The following is a 26,225-nucleotide window of genomic DNA, read 5'->3' on the forward strand; positions in this document are numbered from 1 at the left end:
CTGTAAACAAAAATTAATTTTAGACTATAATAAAGAATAAAAAGCATTTATTTGAGAAAAAAGAACTGCAGCTGTCTGGGAAACAGATTCATCCATGTAGCAACCTAAATTGTGTTAAGACAAAGAGGAGGTGTCATTTTACAGCAAAAGTTTCACCCTAGGTTCTCAATTAGGTCTATTTTATGTAAATGAGTTATCCATATTTGCACACTTTTGCACATCTATAAATGGTACAAATCGGGTCATCCTGATTGGTCAATATTATGCCTTCTGATTCATCATTATGGAGCAGTTCTAATTGGACAGGCAGGTCTTAGTTGATTGGTCAAAACATAAAATTAGAAACTTCCTTGTCATAGTTGATTCAAATGACGTAAAGGAAGAAGGCATAGTGGAGAAAGCCAAGAGTTCAGTCTTACGCTCTTTCTGGAAAAAGTACATGGCAAGCCTCTGTCAGCAAATGTTCATTACGCTTTTATTATTTATAAAATGTGAGCCACCAGTTAAACATAGGGATCACATCTCAGCAGATAAATTCTTTATCAGGGTTTACATTAACTGAATCTTTCTTATCAGTATAGACATTACTAATTTGCATATCTTTTGAGCCATAGTTCAAGATTCACCGTTTTCTTAAAGATTATTCTGAATCTTCAAGGTTATTATGGGTCATGTGTTTGGTGTTTCCAATAAATTCCCAATGGATATCTCTTATTGAACTCAAGTTATTTTACCCACACATTTTAAGACTATATGAGTTCCTAAATGCTTTAACACTTGTCTAATTTTATTCTGGTACAAATTATTTTAAATAAAAGGCAATTATTAAATTTTACATTGTTACTGTAATATATTATTCTACTATGTTTTGTAATTTTAATGTAAGCTATATATGTGTCTTAATATCTACTGACACAGTTTTATAAATGTTTGAAGTTATATAATTAAAATTACATTTGAGACTGAAAATTGTCCACATTTATCTTTAGTTTTCCACAGAATTGCAATATAAAAAAGTCAGTGGAGACTAATATGTCCTGGTTAATCACAAGTGTGATTGGGAGGAGCCATTTAGGAAATTAATACATAAAGATGTAATTGATTTAATTTGACTTTATGTTTAACCATGATGTATAAATACTAGCACATAAACATAATTCTTCTTTATCTAGGTTAAATTGTGTTTAAGTTATAATAAAGAAATGGACATCTTAAAGATAATTATTTATAATACTTAAAGAAATGTTTATGTCTTTTAAGTAACAGAGAATAAAATTTATTATAGCCTTAAAATCAAACTCGCTTTAGGAATAACTGCCAAAAGTAATTTCCTGCAATGTACTTGAAATTAATCTTTATCCATGTCAACAGTTTTCCATATTGGTCCTCATAAATTATCTTCAAATAAGATAAATGTCCACAAAATATGATAAAAAGTTTCATTTTAACTCTATATTCACTAAATCAGTAATGTCTCCATACAAGTTAAAATATTTATTATATTATTAGTGCTAACAGAAATATTTTATCAAAGACTAAAATAGTTTAAGAAATATTTTTGTGCCATGATCAAAGCTGAACTCAGTTTTAACCAAGATAAACACACTTGTCATTGAGTGGATATTATCAGTAAAATATCTAGTGCTAAAATTGTGATACTCCTTTCTTCAGACATTTTGTCTACCCTTCTTCCTTCTAGTGTATCCCTTAGCTCATGTTCTTACCTCAGTATTACAATTTTTTTTTATTTCTTTAGTGTCTGTTTGCCTCACTGCACTCTAAAATCTAAGAATGTATGTTCTGCTACAACCACAGACATTTTAATATAATCTCAATAATTAATAACTGAATAAATAAACATTAGTTTTTTTTAGTAAATGAATAATAAAAATTTCACATTGTGTTGTGTCTTAGGGTTGATGAAAAGTGGAAACCTACTTACATTGTTATACCGGATATGTAACCCAGTGTCCTGAAATATATAAGTACTCAACAAATGTTTGTTGAATTAACCCAATCTGAAAAATGTCACATTTTGACTTTGCAAATAATTAGGAGACACTGATACTGACCACATTCATTGGTTTTAATGAACACCGTTACTCTTATAATTAAGACTCCTTATCTCTTAACTCATTTAAAAAATATTTTTATTTGTATTCCCTGCATTTTCACTTAAGTTTAATATATCCATACAACTGTATTTATATAAAATATTATTTTCTTTTATATTTTTAAATTTTACTTTTTAATTAAATTCCACTTATTTATTAATAGTGAAACTATGAACTGTTTGTTTTTTGTCCTTTTTACTTAATCATTCTGCTTGCCTCACCTGATAACTCTCCTTAACCTAAAAATAAAAGCCAAGATGAGAGCAGTGAGCATTTATTTGACAGTTTTTAAAAACTGCAATTCTGGGAAGCACTGATTCAGGCAGAAATCCAAATAGTATTGTGATTACGGGGTAAAGGCAAGGGGTTTTTATGAGAAAGAACAGAGAAACAATTATATGAATCAAAGGAAAAATTTTTATTGATGCTAATAAGCTAAAGAAAGAATTTATTTATTTTTATTTTTTATTTAGACAATCAAATTTAACAAGGTGATATTTGTCAACCAAAGTACATAGATTTAGAAAAAACATCTCCACATCATTAGGACAGTTGATTATGCTATATAACCATCACCCAAAGTCAAATCATCTTCTGTCACTCTATATTTTGTTTCTCTTTAAGCCCCTCCCTTTCCTGCCATCTCCCTTCCTCTCCTCCCTTCCCCTCCCCCTGGTAACCACTGCACACCTGTCTATGTCCATGAGTCTCAATTTTGTGTCCCACCTATGTATGGAATCATACACTTCATAGCTTTTTCTTAGAAAGAATTTCTATTTGGGACTAGTAAACTCAAATATTCTTTAGCTGTCCATGATGGTGCTCATGCTAAGGAACATTCTTTAGTTCAGTCCTCCTAGTCAGGATGTCTGTTTTTCTGTTGCATTTAACAGGGGTTATTTGGGATACAATGTTGGCTCACCCTAGTCTAAAGGTTATTTTGCCCAGTTCAGACATTTCAAAGGCTTAAGGATGAAGATGTTCAAAGCCTTTCTTCTGGATTGGTGGCTCTTATTTTCATTTTAAAATAAGTTTGTTTATATCTATTTTCTCACACTTCTCTGAAGACAGTGACTTTAGCCTAATCTTCTCTCAACTTACATTGGTATCTTCAAGTGGGTGTCGTTCTTGTTATTTAGCTCACTCTAAACAAGACTTTGTTGTCTGCCATTGACCAGGAGAAGGACTCTTTCCTTTCTTATAACAATCATTTTCCTGGAGACTGAACTGAATATATGCTTGTGACATTGAAAAAGATTAATTCCATTCAGGTCCTGTAGTAGCGAATCTAAACCATACATATTAGGTACATATGCTTGATAATCCTATGACTATTAGTCCTTTTATATTATTTTTAACTCATGTTTTATAAAGGTTTATGCTTTATGGATACTTTGACAACCAAAGTATTAGTTCAATATTTGACAGGCTGGATAACAGTGCCCCAAGTGAGCGCCTTCTCTTTTTCTTCCTGCTCTTCTCTTTTATCATAACTGCACCTTAAGGACCCTCTGTCATTTTAAGAACTTCCTTTCCCTTAATGTTCTTATCTCTCTTGTTTTTCTTGTCTTATTATGCTTCTTTCAAAATTTAGGAAATCCAAGTCTTCTTATATGTCTTGTCATTATTGATGCCTGTGTTGTCAGTTTCCAGTGAAGATATTCTCCCTCCTGCTTTTCTCTGGGAAAAGGAAGAAAGAAATATGTTTCTCCTAATGAAGTCCAAAAGGTATAGGGACGGTGTGTTTCCTTGGGTTTAAGTTTTATTATGACTGCTTTTATTTGTCTTCCTGCTTCTATCTCTAAGTTTGTTATTTCTTTCACATAATTAGAGAAAAGGAAAAAAGTTAACTTCATTCTGAAGTTTATGATTACTCTATGTTTTCTTCCCACTACCAGTTTTGAACAAATATCTTTCTCCTGCTTTAATAAGCACATATGCATTATTTGTAATAGCAAAATGGAGACATCCTAATTTTTAAATAGAGAAGTAAAAATTCAAGAAAAACCCATTGAGATTAGATATTTCTGAGTGAAGATCAAAGAGTTAAAAATAATATCTCAGAAGTAAGACAATGCCATGTAATAAAGATATAAAAAATCAAGTGAGACACATTCTCAAAGACTAACAATGTCTATAAGTGGATATATTTATACTTAGAGAATGAGTTATTCTTTTTTTTTTTCCTGGATTTTTCTGAAGCTGGAAACGGGGAGAGACAGTCAGACAGACTCCCGCATGCGCCCGACCGGGATCCACCTGGCACGCCCACCAGGGGGCGATATCTGCCCCTCCGGGGGCGTCGCTCTGTTGTGACCAGAGCCACTCTAGCGCCTGGGGCAGAGGCCAAGGAGCCATCCCCAGCGCCCGGGCCATCTTTGCTCCAGTGGAGCCTCGGCTGCGGGAGAGGAAGAGAGAGACAGAGAGGAAGGAGAGGGGGAGGGGTGGAGAAGCAGATGGGTGCCTCTCCTGTGTGCCCTGGCCGGGACTTCTGCATGCCAGGCCGACGCTCTACCACTGAGCCAACCAGCCAGGGCCGAGGATGAGTTATTCTATCATACTTTTTTTTATCTATAAGTTAACTTGCTGGCTTAGTAAAGGTTCAACTGTTACAAAGTCTGTACAACTTTTCCCCCTTTAAAAAGAAAAATTCAAATTTATTTATTATTATTTTTTATTTATTAGAAAAATTCAAATTTATGAAAGTATTGATAGAAGAGTTATGAAGTTACTACATGCTACTAAATGGTTTTGCACATGACTTTTTGTTCCAGCTTCTCAAAGTGGTAAGGAAATGAAAGTAGGAGAGTTCCTTTTGTCCTGTATTAAAGGCTAATTAATGGTGATCCACCAAAGATGACAGTAAAGCAAAGGAATAATAATGTTGATATTCTTACCACAGGTTTCCTTTCTTCAGTGAGAAATAAAACTTACCCTATGTATCAAAATGGTAGTTGTACTTTCGGTGTTTACCTGAGCTTGTGACTATCAGTACAGTTGCCAACCAAAATTAAAATAAAATCATCAAGGAGAAATAAAGTGTAACATTACAATCAAGAAACCTGACAACACTACCTCATTCAGGAGGTCCAGGTTGACATCAATGGTAATGTTACGTTGTTAGTATGTGTCCTTAGCATTATGTAATCTTTCTTTAACTTTGTCATTCTTCTCCAAAAATGGATATTACATGTTGATCCACGAGCAAAGGATAAACTTAATTCTAATATAGAGCATTTTACAAAATACCGGAAGGAGTATTCTTCAAATTCTTAAGGTATTAAAAAACAAGTTAAGGCTAAAAGACTCTCACAAACAAAAGGAAACTAGAGAGAGACATATTGATTAAAAGGGATATGCTATCTTGGAAGAGAAACAAAGACAGATAAAAACTGAAGTACATCTGAATAAAATCTGAAATTTAGTATAACATCACTACTGGTCATGATAATGAGACATATTAACAATAGGGAAAATGAATGTGTGATATATAGGGATTCTTCTCTTTCATAATTCTCTTAAATTTTTTTTAACACTGTCAGTCACAGAATACTTGATTATAGACTTACTCTTCTAACTTTCAAATACAACACATGGAGCAAATAAACAATAAATAACACATAACACGTATCTGTCATAATACAATCTTTGGACTAACTTTTACATATTATGTGATATTTACAATTATTTTCAATCTCTTCCATTGTTGTATTCTTAAAGGCAATACAAAAATAAATTCTCTCTTTTCTTTGTATTTTTGGATTTGATAAAGATTTCTCAAATCCTAAATTATTAATACAGTTTTCTTAAGTATGTTTTACCCTTTAAATTTGACTCACCAAAACTTATTAGTATGTATTATATAAAATGCACATCTTTCCTTATGTCTGTTAGTAAACAGCAATTTGTGCCTGGGCTATTTAATATATAATCCTCTTTATTTCCCAAGATTTTTTGGTTTATTAGCAAATACTGACACATTTGTATTTATATTATTTTCATTAATTTATCGTAATACTATATCAATTTAATTGGTATAGCTTAAGGGTATATTCTGATACCAATAAGACAATGCTTCCTTAATTAATCAACTATTTCTTTGTATAAATTTCACTGCTATTCAAAATGTAAAACACTAATCAAAATAATATAAGCAAAAATTTGTTTTCATTACTAACATATAAATTATTTACAGTGTATTTATTACTAATAGTGGATAAAGACATAGCTAAAATGAATTGTTCCCAGAGTAAAAACAAATACATTAATTTTAGTAAATTTAACTTTGGTAAAACAATCTCTATGTTTTTCATTATTGTTTAAGCAAATAATCTAATTCTCAAATTCTTTTTATAATTTATATTTCTAAATCAATCAAATTGTTTAACCAAAAAATATTTATTTTGTAAAAATTTATTTTGTTGTTTTTCACAGCAACTATGTAATTTAAATTAATATACATAATGAGTATATGTTTTTATACTTGCTTTAAAATACTATTTTTACAATTCTATTTGTGTGTTAATATTTTTATTATGTTGGAGAATAAACACACTCATATATATATGTATATTTTACAATGCAGATATTAGCACTTTTTTACTTTCTTGTGTAAAAAAAAATAAAATAAAATAACCTCAAGTGAACCTAGTAAATACATATGTAAAATAATTTTTCTAGATTTCTCAAAATATATTGAAATTTTATAGTAACTGTAATTTTGTTTATCCTTGAATAACATTTTATTTCATATAATGAAATTATTTACTGTTAATCAAAATAAAAAAATCAATTACAACTTTTTTTGTGACAGAGATAGTGAGAGACAGAGAGAGGGACAGATAGGGACAGACAGGAAGGGAGAGAGATGAGAAGCATCAATTCTTTGTTGCTGCACTTTAGTTGTTCATGTATTGCTTTCTCATATGTGTCTTGAATGGGTGGGGCAAGTTGGGGGTTAAAGCAGAGCAAGTGACTTCTTGCTCCAGCCAGCAACCATGGGGTCATGTCTATGATCCCACACTCAAGCCAGTAACCCTGCGCTCAAGCCAGCAACCTCGGGGTTTGAACCTGGCTCCTCTGCATCCCAGTTCAACGCTCTATCCACTGCACCACCACCTGGTTAGGCAACAATTACAACATTTTAACAAAAGTATATTTAATGCTAAGATATTTTGTCTTTAATATCCATCAGGTAACTTTTGACTATGTCACAAAAGGTCTTGATAATAGAAATGTGACACAGAAATAGATAGCTAATATTAAAGCTATTAATTGCATTAACTCATCAGCAAAGAGAATAACAAAGCAGAAAACTTTAATTAATCAAGGAGGATGACAAGATATATGCTATCTATCATGTAAGTCTTTATTTTCTGGTACTACATTTTCCCATCTTTAAGGTCTATAGCACAGTTGATAGTTTCCCCATTCCTGAACTTTGGCTCTATTTCAAGACTATTACTAATGGTATTCCATTCCATTAACCAATTATTGGATAATAAATTTCTGTTTAAAATAACAGTTTCAAACTTCTCACATGCACCATTCATTGGCCATTACTTGGCCTTAAATGTTTAAGAGCTATTGTACATAATTTAATACCTAAAGAAGGGTTTATCTGAATGCATGCATTGATCTTCAGGTTTTGTAGATTTTACCTTCATTATACATCCTGTATCCATGCCCATTCTTTTAGCACTCACTGTGTTAAATCCGACCTGGTCCAGATCAGTATCATCTCCTCCCTTGATTACTACAATACAATAGCTTCTCAATATACCTTTCTGTCTGCAATCTCTTCTCCTTCTAATCCATATGTCTAATAATATCACTGTCTATCTTTTGAATGCTAAAATATTTTTAAAAAGTTCTTTCCTAAGTGTTCTGTGATGACAAATTCCATGAAATATTAATATTAATTCATACTCTGTGCCACTTTTCTTCTTGAAAATAAATATAATAAAACATATATTGTCTCAAAGATAAATGTATTTTGGGAGACAGAGCTAAACAAAATAAAGCTTGTTTTATTTCTTTTCATATTCTTTGTTATTTTCAAGTAGAATGAGAATCCATAAGAGACAAAGTCAATACGGCATTTTTCAAATTAATTCACTCCCTATTTTGATCTCCTGATAAAAGTATTCCATAAAAAATACCTCATTAGATGCAGCTTAAAAGATAAATTTTAATCTCTTTAATATCATTCAAAATATTTTCAGCTTCTACTCACAAGATATCTCTGTAGGCATCTTATTGCATTTGATAGCTTCCTCCTACCTGAACATAGCATCTACTTTTCTATGACTATTACATTTTCCCTTGAAAATTGACTAATTCCCTTATTCATCAAGAAATGTTCTAATTATGCTTTAAGGCAAAGCTTGATTCTGATTTGGTTGTAAACACTTTAGAATGGTTTCAGTATTACAGGTAAAAATTATTTATTGATAATTTGTATGTTTATAATTGCTATTTTAGTTTGAGCTTTTTTTTATACAGCATTTATTGCCCATTTGTGGTATGTTTCTCTTTTAAATTGAATGTGAATATCTTTTTTTCTGGTTCTCTATTTGTCTTTTTTATTATTGCTTTTTTATTTATTTTTATTTTTTGTATTTCTAAAGTGTGCATCAGAGAGGTAGAGAGACAGAGTCCTTCATGCACCCCCAACAGGATCCACCCAGCATGCCCACTAGGGGGCAATGCTCTGCCCTTCTGGGGCATTGGTCTGTTGCAACAGGAGCCATTCTAGTGTCTGAGGTGGAGGCCATGGAGCCATCATTAGCACCCGGGCCAACTTTATTTACTCCAATAAAGCCTTGGATCCAGGAAAAGAAGAGAGAGATAGAGAGAAAGGAGAGGGGGAAGGGTGGAGAAGCAGATGGGCGTTTCTCCTGTGTGCCCTGTCTGGGAATTGACCCAGGACTTTAACACTCCAGGCTGATGCTCTACCAGTGAGCCAAAGGCCAGGGCTTATTATTGCTTTTTTAAAAAGCATCTTCATCACACACTGAAGCCAGCCACCGGATGCTCAAGCTGGTGAGCCTGTGCTCAAACCAGGTGAGCCTGTGCTCAAGCCAGAGACCTGGGGGTTTTAAACCTGGGTCCTCAGCATCCCAGGCTGACATTCTATCAACTGCTTCACTGCCTGGTGAGCTATAACCTAAATTATTTTTAATGTAAAGCAAATTTTTGCAAGATCATTTGTTAAATTATCTGTCATTTTATCATAAACTTGATGTGCCTGTTGTGGGTTTCTTTTGTATTTATTCTGCTTAGGGTTCACTGATGGTTTTTGGAGAGTAAACTGCAAACTGTATTTGTCAAATATGAACAGTTTTATCCATTGATTCTCTCTCACTGTGCCTTTATCTCTCCAATTATAGTACAATGGATCACTTTATATTTTCCCACATGTCACTGATGCTGTTTATTTTTTTCAGAAATTTTTCTTTGTTTATTTCTGACCCTTTTCTGCCAAATATAGCTGTTATATTCATCAATTAGTTTCCTATTTTAGATATTGTGCTTTTCATCTCTTGCTTTTATTTTCTGTTAGATTCCATTTCCGTAATTGCCTTGTGCTTTAAGACCATAATTTCCCTTAATTCTTTTTATTTATAATAGCTGTTTTTAAAGGCTTCTTTTATTATCCAAATATCTGAATAATTTAAAGTCTTTTTTGGTTGACTTTCTTCATTTTTTTTAAGTGAGAATAAGAGAGATACAGAATCCCTCAGTGCCCCAACTGGGATCCACCTGGCAACCTCCATCTGGTGCTGATGCTCTGCCCATTTGGGCCGCTCACAACCGAGCTACTTTTAGCACCTGAGGCAGAGGCCCTTCGGAGCTATTCTCAGTGCTCAGGAACCGACATACTCGAATCAATTGAGCCATGGCTGATGGAAGGATAGAAAGAGAGATAGAGAGAAGGAAAAGGAGGTGAGAAGCAGATAGACGCCTCTCCTCGGTGCCCTGACTGAGAATCAAATCTGTGACTTTCACCTGGTGGTTTGATGGCCAGGGCTCTGTTGACTTTTTTTTTTTTTGAGTATTTATATTTTTTGTTCGCATGTTTAGTAATTTTGAATAACATGATAGATATTTTGTTTCTATAATTAAGAGTATGCATTATGCTGTCTTCTTTCAATGAGTGTTTATTTTTTTTCTTCTGTCAAGCAATTATTTCACTGAAAGCCTGTTTTGAAAACAATCAGGTTTGACTGAAGGCTTCTGTTAGGGTGGGCAAGGTGTAGCTCCTACTCTACTATATGGTTCTTACTTCTAATACATGATATTTCTGGTACTTCGGTAGAATGGCAGATTATAAGGTCCTCCACTCTGGCTGAACCAAAACTTCAATGTCAAGACTCCCAGTACTGTGTGACCTCAAGTGTCTCTGCTCTTAGCTCAGTAAGAGCCACACTCTCCTAAGTCTTGTGAAATCTGACCCTGTGCATGTGCAGCCCGACTCTTTAGAAAGGACCTGCAGAGAATTACCCACCACACGTGTTTAGACACCACCTTTCCCACACACACCTTTGGACAGTCCCCTCCTTTCCAGTGTATTATTTCATTAGTTTTAGTGTTTTACCAGCCCAAACTTCAATTTATGTCTCCTCAGCTTAGTGAGACCTTTCTCACAGTTAAAAAAAATGGCCCCTAGACAGAGAGCAACAGTGCGTGTTTACATATGTTTATGCTCTAAAAGCTATCGCAGTCTGCAGTACCTATTATCTAACACCTGAAAACAGTTACCTCAAGCATTTGGTTTAATTTTATAATTATTTATAGAGGGTAAGAAAATTCGGTACCATTTCTTTTCCATAACTGAAACCTGTTAATGATTTGAATAGCCAACAGCTCTTATATCATAATCCAATTATTTTTGTTCTATCTCTTGATCTGTCAGTTTATGCCTGGGGTTATTTTAATTACTTTACTACCAGTCCTAGGTCCTGGCTAAAGAAGTGATAAAATATCAGAAATAGGTACCAGGAAGTCTGAGCTATATGCTTCAGCAATTTACTTCTGGACCTACTTAAGCCCGTTCCCATACATAGCATTTCTATATAATGATGGAATGTTGATGCACACATCTTTCTTTATGATTTTGTAATAATAATGTGCTCATCATTTCACAACTGCCTTCTGGTTAGCATTCAGTTCTTGTGACCTAACAGTAAACCGAAAGATAATCTTCAAAATAAAAATATTTATTGGAAGAAATCTATGATTTAGCTCACCAGTGTTCCTAGGATAATTCTCTGATTGGGCTGCCTAGAGAATCCTTGTAAACTCTATACACTTCTACTACTATTTGATCTTTTGAATTATAAGGTTGAAAATGCAGAACAGTTTGTTCAACAGCTTGAACTTATGACAGAGATCTTTCCTGTTTAGGGATTCCTAAAAGATAGTAGACTATTGGACTTGTGAGTTTTTCAGAAAATCTTTGGCTATAGAGCACATAAATTTTGTATGTTATGTCTCTAACAATATCCCTTAAGGTCTTTCACTTTAATGATCATTTCTTAACATGTTCAAAATACTATATCCCTAGAATTTTCACCACTGTGAGAGACCTCTTAAATTTTGCAAAATTTTTCTCCCACACTTTAGCATATATGGTATTTGCATACTTGTTATTTCCTACCCACCAAGCCAATGACCATAATATAACAGATGCCATAGAAATACATGATGTTTTTTGGAATATCAAAGTGATCAGAGTTTTTGCAAACTGCAAGGAGAAGAAGAGTTATCATACCCCTGTGATAAAACATTGAAATGATGTTAATGTTCCTGATTTCCTTAATAATGTTGATTGAGAAAAATGTGTTAACCAAAGTCTATATTTACGTACTGAGTGTCTTAGGTTTGATTTTCTTTCTTTTTTTTTTTTTGTATTTTTCTGAAGCTGGAAATGGGGAGGCAGTCGGACAGACTCCCGCATGCGCCCGACTGGGATCCACCCAGCAGGTCCACCAGAGGGCGATGCTCTGCCCATCGGTGTCGCTCTGTCGCGACTAGAGCCACTCTAGTGCCAGGGGCAGAGGCCAAGGAGCCATCCCCAGCGCCCGGGCCATCTTTTGCTCCAATGGAGCCTCAGCTCAGGGGAAGAGAGAGACAGAGGAAGGAGAGGAGGAGGGGTGGAGAAGCAGATGGGCACTTCTCCTGTGTGCCCTGGCCGGGAATTGAACCTGGGACTTCTGCATGCCAGGCCAACGCTCTACCACTGAGCCAACCGGCCAGGGCCTTGATTTTCTTCAATAGAAATATCACATCTGAAATGTCAGCTACATTTATCATCATGACTTGATTACATTTGTGACAATTTAGTTATTATTCAAGATCCATCTGGAATTTGTACCTACCATAGGACTAAATTAATTTGGGATATAATAGAACCTCTACAATTTCATATTTTAGCTTTTAATGTGTGACTAGAATCTGAAAACTCTTTATGAAAAAATATAGCTCTGAATTAACTACAGTAGTAGGTATGTAGTGATGGTTCCTTAATACCTGACAGTGTAGGTTAAGAAAACCAATATGAAATCTGTGGCAGTTTCTCATTAAATTTTTCCCTATAATGCATTTTCTGGGACTGAGGGAATAACTATTAGTTGAGTCCATTTGCCCAATAAATATACCAGGATACAAATTTGGCTGTTATAGTTTCCTCTGTCTGATGAATACTGTGGCATTTTATATACTGCTCACAAAAATTAGGGGATATTTCAAAATGAATATGAAGCAATAAAGAAAAAGAAGCATTTGATTTTTTTTATTAAACAAGAACATCAGAAAAGCAAATGCTAAGTCAAAGAAATTTGTTCAATCATGCAAATGAGATACAAAAACAATTTTTATTTCATTGCTAAAAATGCACTATACAAAAGCTGAAAGGACTGGAGTCTCCGCACGTTCCCTGATCCCCTAATTTATGTGAGCAGTAGTTGTGAGATACTTGCTTCAATTCAGAGAATATTTAATAACTCTTAGATATTGTGTTATTTTTATATTATTTTCTAGTATTTAGGGCTCAATATTTGAAAAAATATTTCTAGTACATATTTTTAACAATTTTCAGAATTATTTCTTAAAAGTACCCAGTTCTATAATCAGTGATGTTCTGAATCTCTTAACTAATTTAAATAAAGTAATTTAGAAAAAGAACATAGAGTCCCACCATAATATTTTACTCAGAATTTTCACAAATGATTTATACATTTTATGATTAAATAATAAATTCATGCACTATCCTTTTCATGAAGGTCCCTCCGGATTAACTTGTTATTTGCAGAGACATTTTACATAACTAAAATTTATTGATCACCACTTTATTCGTATAACAATAATGGGAACCAGCAAATATTTTTTTGTATAAAATTTTAGAGAGTAAATATATATTTTTGGCTAGCAAGAATATATGATCTCTATCACAACTATTCGATTTTGCTGTTGTGACAAAAAAAACCAGCCACACAGAATATATAATTAAACAGGTGTGGCTGTGCTCTAGTAAAATCTTATTTATCAAAATGGGTGGCAAACTTGATTAGACAACTGGCAATGGCCGATACAGTAGAGCCTGCGTTATTTCAATTCTTAAGTTTCTTCATCTAATGTAATATTGCTATTAGCATCATAAAACTCAAATTAATTGTATCAGTAGCAATAATTTACTTACCAGAGAGCTTTAAAAGTATGCCATTGGTCCCTTATCAATGCATTTTTTAACAGTAAAAAAAAATATTTGCTGGGTTATTCAGTAATTATGGTTAAACATGTTGGTCATGGTAGATCAACTGTATCATTCTATATATGTAAGATTTCTTCTTCTACAGCATGGCTGACAAATGTTGGCATTATAGATGCTGGGATCCCTATTATTTCAGGCTCCCATTAGTCCATAATAGATTTTAGAGCCACTCCTTCCAGTCCAGGCTAAGTAGAGCCACATTATTTCACCCAGGTTGACCTGAATCTGGTACTCTCCGAGGCTTTCCTTACAGGCAATTCCCAAGTACTTGTCTATAAGAATTAGCACATTATTATAATTACTTTGGTGTGTAGTATATCTTCTTAGGGCAGAACTTTCTTTAATTAATTATTCATATATCAATTTCCAACTGCATTTCATATTAGAAGCACTCACAAAATTTTATAGCCTTTTTCATTGCCAGAATCTCCCTTAGAGAAGTTGTCTTTCTTCCCAGAATTTGTTATCTGTGTTAAAAATTTTTAGCATCAACCACCTGAGAATTTTATGGGATATCAAGTTTTCTTTATTTTGATTTTAAAGTTCTTAAAAATAGTTCAATTATTTTAATTTTGTAATTTAAAAATATTTTTAATTTAAAACAAGTATATTTATGGATTATGCATTATAAAATGTTAAAAAGAAAAATATTTATTTTTATATAACTATTATTGAAGGTAGATATAAATTTTAAGCAACATGTTATATTATTCTGATGCACCTAGTTTATAAAAGACTTTTTAATTTCACAAAAACTATTGGTCACATTTTACTTCAGGCATTTATTTGAATTATACTTAATAACTTATGTTATAAAGCAGCTTCAAATATGTATTTTATTTGTTTTCACAATCATTTTATGAGCAAGTTTCTTAATGGTATTGTACTTTACAGATATATTAATGGAGATTCAGAATGCAAAAACTAATGGAACTTACTTAGAATATACACAAAAACTTTTCTCTAGGTCATAAGTTCTTTTTAACTGTTCAATCTTACCAAGGTGTTTCTCTGTGTGTGTGTGTGTGTGTTAATACTTCTGATAAAAAGCTGTACTTAACATTTCAGTTGGATTATATAAGAAAACTGTACCGAGAAGCAACATTAATGACAATATTCATTTTTTTGTTTCTAATTATTAGTATCTGGTGCTTAAACATTAACCATTATAATATTTAAACCTTTCTTTGGAGGGGTTAACGTATTTGAAAATTAGTGTATTTAACATAACCAAACTTTTATTTTGATACTGATATAGTATTCCATATTAATATATGTATGATGATGCTATTTCATTCTCTAGTATGATAATACAAAATTAATATAAAAAATGTATTTATATGGTTTATACATTTTCCTTTTCTTCTTTTTCCTTTTTTGAAAAAAATAAAAACACTAACTCTAGGTGGAAGACATTAAAAGTTAAATCAATATGTAAGAATGTATTTTATTGTTTGAGAATTTTTGGTCATTTTTTTATCTTTGATATTGTTTGTAATGCTGATTTATTTCAATTTTAATAACAAGTGCTTCATATAAAATACTTAAGAAATACAAAAATAAAAATTTTTAATTTTTCACTAAAATATTTTGAAAGTTAAAATAAATATTTTAAAATGAAAACAATATAAGAAGACATATACTGCCTTCAATATACATAAAATTTGCAGGACTAAAACAACCCACTATTTTTTCCACTTAAATAAAAGCAACTTTTACTATTTTCAGGTCTTGCCCAAGGGCTATTTATGGGTAATTATTTGATAATATAAAGATTTTTTTACATTATTCTCTCAAAACTGGTAATTCATCACTTAAGAGAATCAGAAAACTGCTTGCAAATTTATTTTGCCATTTTATAATAGCTCTACATTTAGTCACAAACATTAAAGAAACAATAAAACCAGAATCTGGTCTTCGGGGTCATTGTTCAAAATAAATGCATCATATTTGCTATAAAAGTTAAGTATTTTTGTAGTATGTTTAGAGTATTCATTACTATTTTCACAACATACATAAATGTATCAATATTATCAGAGAATGCAAGAGTATATAGTCTGGTTATAGTAGTTATATATGATTTTTTTCTTCTGAATTCCATAAATTACTTGAAATTTAACAATAATAACTTATGCAAACATTTAGTAACTATCCTCTGTATGTTAGGCACTCTATTAGCTATGAGGATATAGATTCCTTTACCAAAACATATTTTTGTGTTCTATGAAAGACACAAGCAAATCAAATCATATGTTAAAAATGGAACTAGGCCAAGGCCATTTTCTCATAAAATATTCTTCACTCATTTATTCAACAGATAGTTATGATACTACATGCCATCAATGTATTTAAACCAGACTAGGTAATTAGTATGTCAGGATAACAACTCTTCTTCCCCCCAAGCTATGACAATTAAAAGAAGTCTCTTCTGAAAGAAGTAATACTTAAACTTATATTTGAAGAGTTAAGTAAAGTTACCCATAGAATGTGAATGTGTTGTAAAAGTTACAAGTAATGAATAATATGTGTGTGAAATCTCTGAAAGAAAGATGTGACATATTGTAGAAACTGGAATTACTTAGTATGGCTAAAATTTAAGCTTGAACAAAAGGGTATTAAAAGTTGAAAAAGTTTTATATCATATAAAAAAACCCCACAGGATACATAATTTGAACCAAGAAGGCAATGAGGCTGAGACCTGTTTGGCAATAGGCAGAATTTAAAATGTAGTAGCTTTAGATCACCACATAAGTATAATGCTTTACGGTGAAAACAGATGAGTAATTGTTGATTTTGTAGCTTTTTAAAAGTTAATTCACAGTCTTATCCTTCAGATGTAACAATTTCCTGATGCAAGACCTAAATTATTTCTGCCCAATCTCAATATTGTTAGGTACAAAAATAAGATATCCAAATTATTTGGTACAGGGAAAGTAAATGATGTTTATCCCTGGATCATTTAAACCAGAAACAGAAATGTATCATGGTTATTCTTAGCAATTAAAGTAATTGCTAAGATGAAGATGGAACTTAAATAAAGTCATAAAAAAAAACACACTAGTGACCTTGGCAAAAGCAAATTTATTAGATGGGTAGTTGGGAAAGTACAATTGAAATGGCGTGAGGACTAGGAATAAATTTAACCAAGGAGGTAAAAGACCTATACTCAGAAAATTATAGATACTGAAGAAAGAAATTGAGAAAGATATAAAAATAAGTGAAACCATATACTATGCTCATTGATTGAAAAAATCAACACTATTAAAATGTCCTTACTACCCAAAGCAATTGATAGATTCAATGGATTGCCTATTAAAATACTGATGGTATATTTCACAGATGTAGGAAAAATATTCCAAAAATATATATGGAAACAAACAAACAAACAAAAAACCTCACAAAATAAACCAACAAAAGAAAACACTGTATAGCCTCAACAATCTTGAAAATGAAGAACAAAGTTGGAGGTAGCATACTCCCCGATATCAAGCTATTCTGCAAGGCTATTGAAATCAAAACATCCTCGTAATGGTTTAAGAACAGGCAGATAAATCAATGGAAGAGAACAGAGTCCAAAAATAATCCCACACCTTCATGGTCAACTAATATCTGACAAAGGAGGCAAGAGCATACAATGGAGAAAGACAGTCTCTTCAATACATGATGTTGGGAAATAGGACAGGTACTTGCAAAAAAATGAAACTGGACCAACAACTTACACCGTATACAAGAATAAACTCAAAATAGATAAAAGACTTAAATATAAATCACAAACCATAAAAATGCTAGAAGAAAACAAAGGCAGTAAAATTTTAGACATCTTGTAAAGCCAGAAGCCATGGCCAGAGCCACCATCAGAGCAGCCCAGCCCATGCAGGTTCGCATTGGATTCGGACAGTCGGTAAAGAAACAACGGAGCCACAAACTGGTGGGCCATAGTTTTTAATCCTAGCTTGCACCCGGAGGGCAAGTAAAAATACACACTGGGCTCCAAAACCCAATCACATTCAGTGCTCACAAAGCTACTGATTTATCCGAGTTTCCTAGAATCAAAGGTTTCTAGCTCACCAGTCTTATTCTCCTCAGTTCCCCATCTCCTTCCTTATCCCAGATACAAACTCTACACAAACTGGCATCTCACTCAACACTCCTCCAGCTTGGCTGCCTCTCCTGGCCTCCTCCACATGGCCTTTCTCTGCTCTCCTCTGCTCTCTCTTCTAATGATAATCTCAGGAACCCAGAGCCCAAACTCCCGTTCTACCCCCACTTTATACTGTAGATTCAAACCCTTTAATCCAATATACAAAATAGGGAAGTCTCTAACACAGTCACTTCTCTGAGGCATGATTGGATTGTACCACCCCACATCAAGATGGGTGGGAGAGGCTTAATCCCAAAACCAAGCCCCAGGCTACAATGATCCTGTCTGCCTCCAACACACATTAATATCACCTGGGCAACGGCATCTTTAACAAAGTGAGCATAATACATTTTATCCGCCCAACACATCTCTTAGAACAATATTTTTGCCAACATATCTCTTTGGGCAAGGAAAACAAAGAAAAAATAAATAAATGAAATTATATTAAACTAAAATGCTTTTTTCACAGAAAAAGAAACCATCAAATAAATGAAAAGAGAACCCACTGAATGGGAGAACATATTTACCAATAATACAGCTGATAAGAGGTTAATATATAAAGAATTTATACAACTCAAAACCAGGAAGATAAATAACCCAGTTAAAAAGTGGGCAAATTGAAGATGGCAGCGGAGTAGGTGGACACACAGACGCCCAGCTCTCACCACCAAACTGGAATACAAATCAATTTAGGAAAAATCAGCATGAAAAACCAACTCTGAACTGCAAGAACAGCTCTCAAAAGCCTAGTAGCAAAGAAGAAGCCACAATCCTGGTAGGGAGTGCCTGAATCTCCTCTGCTTACAGGAACGGAGGGGGGGGGGGTGATGCTGAGAGCCCAGAGAGGATTTCACAGAGGAAAAAGAGCAGAAACTACTGCTCACAGCCACTTGCCTGGCGACCAGGGAGTGAGGTGTGTTGAAAAGACCAGTTTATCTCCCAAGTGGAAAGGACAAGGAGAGGGACAGACTGTGAGGGGCTAAGGAATGCAGGAAACGAACTAAAAAAGCTGACTCATCCATGCTGGAGGCAGCCATAGCTGGGGGAGGGACTGAACCTTTCACAAAACAGAGCTGAATTGCTTCCGGATCAGAGATCTCCGGACATCTATCCAGCTTCAATCAGCGCAACAAGACACAGCTGAAAACAAGAAGTGGGGAGGAGGGGCAGTAACTCAGTTCTCCATGGAGATCTGAGATACACCTCCCCCTACTGAAGCTGAGAAAACACCCTGCCCCCAGTGAGATTAGCTGACTAAAGAGGCCTTCAGAGTCTCAGGTTACACCCATTGCATTCCTGGATACAGTTTCAAGGAAGCCCCCTGCTGATATCAGTAAACAAGACTATCACCTGTTAAGAAAACAAATAAATCAAGACTTCAAAGCTGCCCAAATCCAAAAGTGGATTACAGATAACAACTGATACCAACCCAAGAAGACCTAGAAATAACACAACTGAAAACTGGAGGCAGACAACACCAAGCCTAGACTCAACCAACTCTACAAATAAAACACCATGAGAAGAGAAAAAAGTGCAATCCAAATGAAACCACAAGTGACACCTTCAGGAGATGAACTGAGTGATATGGAAATAATCAAACTTCCAGATGCGGAGTTCAAAATAATGATTGTAAGGATGCTTAGGGATCTTAGAACAACAATGGATGGTCACTATGAACACCTAAATAAAGAAATAGCAAGTATAAAAAAAGAATCAGTCAGAGATGACAAATACAATATCAGAAATAAAGACCACAATGGAAGGAATTAAAAACAGGATAGATAGAGCAGAGGATCGAATCAGCAAATTAGAGGACAACTGGAATGAAGGCATGAAAAAGTGGGCAAATTACCGAAATAGGCACATTCCAAAGAGGATATACAGCTGGCTAATAAGCATATAAAAAATGATCATCACTAACCATCAGAGAAATGCAGATTAAAACTACAATGAGATATCACCTTATTCCTGTCAGAATGGTTGTCATCAAGAAACCAAGAAATGACAAGTGCTGGCGAGGATGTGGAGAAAAGGGAACCCTCCTACACTGCTGGTGGGAATGCAGACTGGTGCAGCCACTGTGGAAAACAGTATGGAGTTTCCTCAAAACAAATTAAAAATAGAACTGCCTTTTGACCCAGTGATCCTCTGTCTGGGAATATATCCTAAGAAACTTGAAACACTAATTTGAAAGAACATATGCACCCTTATGTTCATGGTAGAGTTGCTTACAAAACCCAAGATCTAGAAATAGCTCAAGTGCCCATGAGTAGATGAGTGGATAAAAAAGCTGTGGTACATTTACACAATGAAAAACTATTGGCTGTAAAAAAAAAAAAAAAAGAAAGAAAAGAAAAATTTTTCTTTTTGTGACAACTTAGATGGACCTGAAGATTATTAATCTAATTGAAATAAGGCATTCAGACAAAGGCAAATAACATATGATATCACTTATATGTGGAATCTAATCAACAAAATAGAAACAGAGGGAAGGAAACATGGAACAGACTGACAGCTGTCAGAGGGTAGGGGGGGTGAGGGGTTGGATGAAAAAAAGTGAAGAGATTAAGAAAAGAGCATCTATATAACACATAGACACAGACAACAGTGTGGTGGTAGCCAGAGGGGAAAGGTGGTGGGAAGTAGGCAGATGTGGGCAAAAGAGAGGAAAATGGGGATGGGAAGAGATTTTGCTTGGGCGGTGGGCAAACAATGCAGTGTGCAAATGATGTGTTATTCAGTTATATATATTTGAAACATGTATAGTTTTGTGAATCAATATTACTCTAATAAATTCAACAATAAAAATTAAAAATAAAAAAGGTAGACTGAGGAGTTTTCAAAAAATTAGGAATTAAGGTAATGAGTGCATACAACACTGTCAAGACATACAGTTATAAAAAGAAATAAAGAAGAGTTCCCATGGCTTGAGTAGTTCATGGATTCAAGAAAAAAATATATTTATTTTATTGTTTTCTATATTGTAGTTTGGGGGAATCTGAAGCAAGTTTAAATTTTGACGGGAAAATGTCATTTTACACTTTTTAAATTGTATTTCTTGCAAGTTGAAGCTTTATGTTGTTGGGCCACGATAAAGATAATGATTACAGTGTCAGATTAAAAAATCTGATAGATTCTCATATTGAAAACAGACTATATAGTTATTTTAAGTTGAAGGTATATAAGTCAGATAGTAATAAAAATAACCCAATATCAGGTTGTTACTTAAAGGACACAATGTAAAGCTCTAATCTGCTTCCTAAAACTTTTAATCTCTCATTTGTTGAACTAATAAGGCTAGATATGTGATATGAAGAATTTTAAATAATGAACCTTAGCTTAAACATCGTAAGTGGTCTGATGCAAAAGCTCCCCTGAAGCGATGCCTCACCAGACAGTGACGCAGTGGATGGAGCATTAGCCTGGAATGCTGAGGACCCAGAATTGAAACCTGAGGTCCCCGGTTTGAGCACAGGCTCACTGGCTTGAGCGAGGTGTCACTGGCTTGAGTTGTGGGATCATAAACATGACCCCTTCGTAGCTGGCTTGAGCAACAGTCGCTTGCTCTGTAGAATTCCTGGATCAAGGCATGTATAAAAAAGCAATTGATGAACAATTAAATTGTTGCAACAAAGAATCATGATGCTTATCTCTCTCCCTCCCCCCCTCATGTGTGCACATGTGCTCAGGCACATTAAAATAAATAAATTAATTAATTTAAAAAAAGAGATCCTGAGGCAAAGATCAAGGACAAAAAATCTTACTCAAGCCTGAGATCAGGAAATGATTTATGAGGAAATATGGAAGCACTATAACTGTGACTTCCTAAAGAGAAAAATCAAGTAAAAAAAACACAACCATTTCTCTGACAGATCAACCAACCTTCAAGAAAAATAGTCATTTAAAGGGTTATTAGTTGCCTAACCAGACAGTGGTGCAGTGGATAGAGTGTCAGACTGGGATGCAAAGGACCCAAGTTTGAAACCCGGAGGTCACCAACTTGAGCGTGGACTCATCTGGTTTGAGCAAAGCTCACCAGCTTGAACCCAAGGTCACTGGCTTGAGCAAGGGGCCACTCGGTCCGCTGTACCTGTGGTCAAGGCACATATGAGAAGGCAATCAATGAACAACTAAGGTGGTGCAACAAAGAATTGATGCTTCTCTTCTCTCTCCTTATTTGTCTGTCCCTATCTGTCCCTCTTTCTATGTCTCTGTCTCTGTCTCTCTCTCTCACACACACACACACACACACACACACACAATAAAAACTAAAAGCATAAGAAATATAAGAAAAAAATTTAAGAGTGAACATGAACTCTGAAGAAATAGTTTAGAAACCAATTTTTAGCTCTCTGCTGTTTTAAGGTTTATGCTTTCGGCCTGGCTGATTTGCTCAGTGGATAGAGCAGTGGCTTGGCATATAGTCATTTGGGTTCGAGCCCTGGTCAGGGCACACAGAAGAAGTAACTATCTGCTTCTTTCTCTCTCCTTTTCCCCTCCTCTTTCTTTCTCTCCCAGGCTCAACTGGTTGTAATGTTCAGCACTAGGTGCTGAGAATGGCTCAGTTGGTTTGACTGAGTTAGCCTCAGGCATTAAAAATAGCTCAGTTGATTCAAACAATGGCCTAAAATAGGGATTGCCAGGTAGATCTTGGTTAGGCCACTTGCAGGAGTCTATTATACTATTTCCCTTCTTCTCACTTAAAAAGAAAAAAGAAAGAAAAGAAAAGAAAATGATTTATTCTTTCAAAGTACTTTTGAATTTTTTCAGAAAGGCCCAAGTTTGTATAATAGCCAACATCCATTGGGGTAACTAGAGTATATAAAAGAAGTATCATCTTGACAATAATTAGCTTTTAGAATTTGTTAGTTCTGTCAAATTCTAAGCCTTGTTAATTTATATCTAGAATGTGTTCTCACCACATTCTAGAATTGTATTATTCTATTTCTTTTCCTATTTGTGCTAATATTGCCTCCACCACAAATACGGTAACTTGAAAACAAAATAGATTAAGTTATTTTCTTGGTAACATTTTCCAAGCTAAGAAACCCTTAGTGAAGTGTAAAATTTTCTGCCCTAAGCCTGTTATTTACCTTGTAAAACATTAACATGATGGTCTGAATAGAGTCTTTATCCCTAACCTACTTAAACTAATTTGGAACCATTCTACAGTGCAGTCTAATATCTTGACTTTTTGAGCCTATTTAGGCAGTCTTCTGTCATTCCAGAAACATCAGCTCTCAATGGGGCAGTTTTATCTATTTGGCAACCTATAGTTATGACTTGATTTTCCTTAATTCCATGAGAGCCAATAATAAGATGCTCATTCTAGATTTTAAAATGCACCCTGCAGGGCATTCTGTGACATTTCTGCTCAATATGTTAATATGTGGAAGACTGCCACTCCTCTCGCTGCATACACCTGAGCCTAAATTCCTAAAATATATGCAGGAAATGAGCATATTCTGGGATTTTAATTTACAAACTTGTGCAAAGCAAACATATGGTACAGCAAAATTTCTATTAGTTTTAAATATTTAAAGAGAATGTTGGAAAGTATGATAGAAATACCATATTGTATAGACAAATATTATAGATAACAGAGAACACACATAATGGTTTTAGACTTACTAACTTGTAGATTTTTTGAATTTTTATGTATACAAACAAATCTTTTAGAAGTAATTTTCAGTTATATTTTTTCTTATCTAGTTCTAATAGGCTTTATTTATTTTTCCGTTGTTTCACTACACTGACAAGGCCATCCAGAAAATTGCTGAATAAAAGTAATACAACTGGATTTCATATTCAGTCTCAAGGAAAAAATGTTTTGACAAATCATGAATGAAGTAGGTGGCTTTATGACTAATTAAGCCCAACTTAGTTGTGATGCATTGTCAACTATATATTGAATAGTTGCTACATTTATTTTTCATATACAAATCCTTTTTTAAAAAAACATTTCTGTATTTGGTTGCTAATAACTGATTTAGGATTTTTAGAAGATAGAATGGCCATTCATTTTCTTTTCTAGTAACATTCTTTTTAGTTCTATATCAATGTTATACCTGCCTCATTAAAAGATTTGGAGAACATGTTCTCTTTTTTTATTCTTTGGTGTATTCTAAGAAAGTTTTGTTTTGTTTTGTTTTTTTACTAGGATGTGTAGTTTGTTTGTTTTTTATTTATCATGAAATGTATAGTGAATCTTAAATCTGTGTTTTGATGTTTTTAACACATTTTTGAAAGCCTTTGACCATTATTTCTTCAGAGGATTTGCCTCATGCTTCTCCCTTGCTTTAACAACTATAATTATATGTATATTACAATTTCTTACTATGTTTCATTTGTTTCTGAAAATATTGTTTTGTATTTTTCATCTCAATATTTTAGTTTAAATATTTTCTGCCCTGGCCAGATAGCGTGGTTGGTTAGAGTAATGCCCTGAAGCACAGAGTTTGCTGGTTCAATATTTAGTCAGGGCACATACAGAAACAGAACAATGTTCCTGTCTCTTTCTATACATATAAACAATCAATACATTTTAAAAATATATATTTTCCATTAATTTTTAGATTGCTATATTTTTTTCTTCTGCATTAAATCTGAAAATTTAGTTCACATACCAAATCTCAAGTTAAATTATTATATTTTCTTATTTTCCATTTGATTTTTTTATATAACATAATATTCTGTGAAATTCTCCAGCTTGTCATCTGTATTAAAATATATCAATGACAGTTATTTTCACATATAGTGAATAACTAATTATAATTCATCTATTCAGAAATATCTGTAGAACCCAAGAGCCTGTTTCTATTGTCTGTCATTCTCCCTAGGCCTCTTTTATAAGCCTGCTCTTTTATTTTCTTTGCTGTCAGGTGTCATATATATGCAAACAATCATAGAGTCTGGATGAAGTTGTCTTTTTCTAAGGGGGGTTTATTTTGACTGCTGACATTTAGATTAGAAGATCACCACAATGCAATTAGAGATTCCACTGATTCATATCTAGGTTTTAGCCTCTATATTATCTTGTCTAATCCAGTTTCTTTACCCTTAGGATACAGCTCTTACGAAGTTCAGGTGAAAGCCTATGTATTTTTTAGAGCACCTCATCGTGTTGGTCCTTAAATTCAAATATTTATTTTTCAAGTTCTGTTTAACTTTTCTACCTTCTTATAAGCCAGTTTCTACTTGTCTAGCATGGCTTAATGATCAGCAAATACTTCAAGGAAAAAGTGGTACATGATGATAGCCTTACACGATCTGTCCTCTTTTAAGGCCATTTATTTACCTTTCTGGCTACCTTTAGAACCCACAATTCCAATATCTATTATTTTCCCCAAACTTATGATCTTGCCAAAAGTTCTGCTTAGCTGCTACATTATGCAGTGCTTCTCAAACTCTCACCCTAAGCTGCTTATAATTAGTCAATACTTAGAGAGAGAAAGAAAATGCAGTGTAGATTTTGAGGTGACTTCTGTGAATTTACCTTTATTATAGGATCTTGGACATTCATATCCTTGTTGTGTTAGTAACTATTATTAAATTCAAATAATTATGTTGATATTATATGTAACTTTTTTTTTCTGGTGTTCTTGGTGAGCTACAAGTTATTGTAAGGAAATTAGATGCAGAATTCTCCGTATTACTGTCTGTCTTGAAATGAGCTATTTCATTGTTATTGTTATGGATCTGGTTTATTTCCATTTTTAAATCACTTGAAGGATGTTTCATCAGAACATTTGACTGGTTCATCAGAACACTTGTTTGGTTCTGCTGGGCATATAATACATCTAAGGATATTGAGATTCTTCTTGATTCTGAGTATGGTATTTTAAAGCCTTCATCATGAAGTAGTCTAAAATGTTAATAGATAAAATAGCCATACATAAGTATCATAAACTTTTTAAAATCCTGAAGTTTATTACATATATATGATTCTAAATACTGAACTAATACATTATTTTTGCATATTTTTGTTTCATCAGATGGATACAGAATACAAAACTCATCAATTTATGTGCATTTTCAATCTTTTATAAACCATGTTTCATAATTTCTCATAATAAAATTCATCTACTTCTGTAAAGCAATGCTTATTATACATTAAAAGAATCATAATTTAGAATAGTATAATTAGATTATCTACCTCAATATCAAATGAGTTAAACTAACATTTTCTTAGTAATTT

The 26,225-nt window shown here is 33.6% G+C and overlaps 1 protein-coding gene across 1 annotated transcript in view; it reads left to right on the forward strand.

Moving 5' to 3' along the window:
- KLHL1 (kelch like family member 1) overlaps window positions 1-26,225 on the forward strand; it is a 446,827-nt gene that overhangs the window by 145,172 nt on the left and 275,430 nt on the right. The window lies entirely within an intron of this gene.

This window comes from Saccopteryx bilineata, chromosome 6 (genome assembly GCF_036850765.1).
Source record: "Saccopteryx bilineata isolate mSacBil1 chromosome 6, mSacBil1_pri_phased_curated, whole genome shotgun sequence".
Taxonomy (NCBI): domain Eukaryota; kingdom Metazoa; phylum Chordata; class Mammalia; order Chiroptera; family Emballonuridae; genus Saccopteryx; species Saccopteryx bilineata.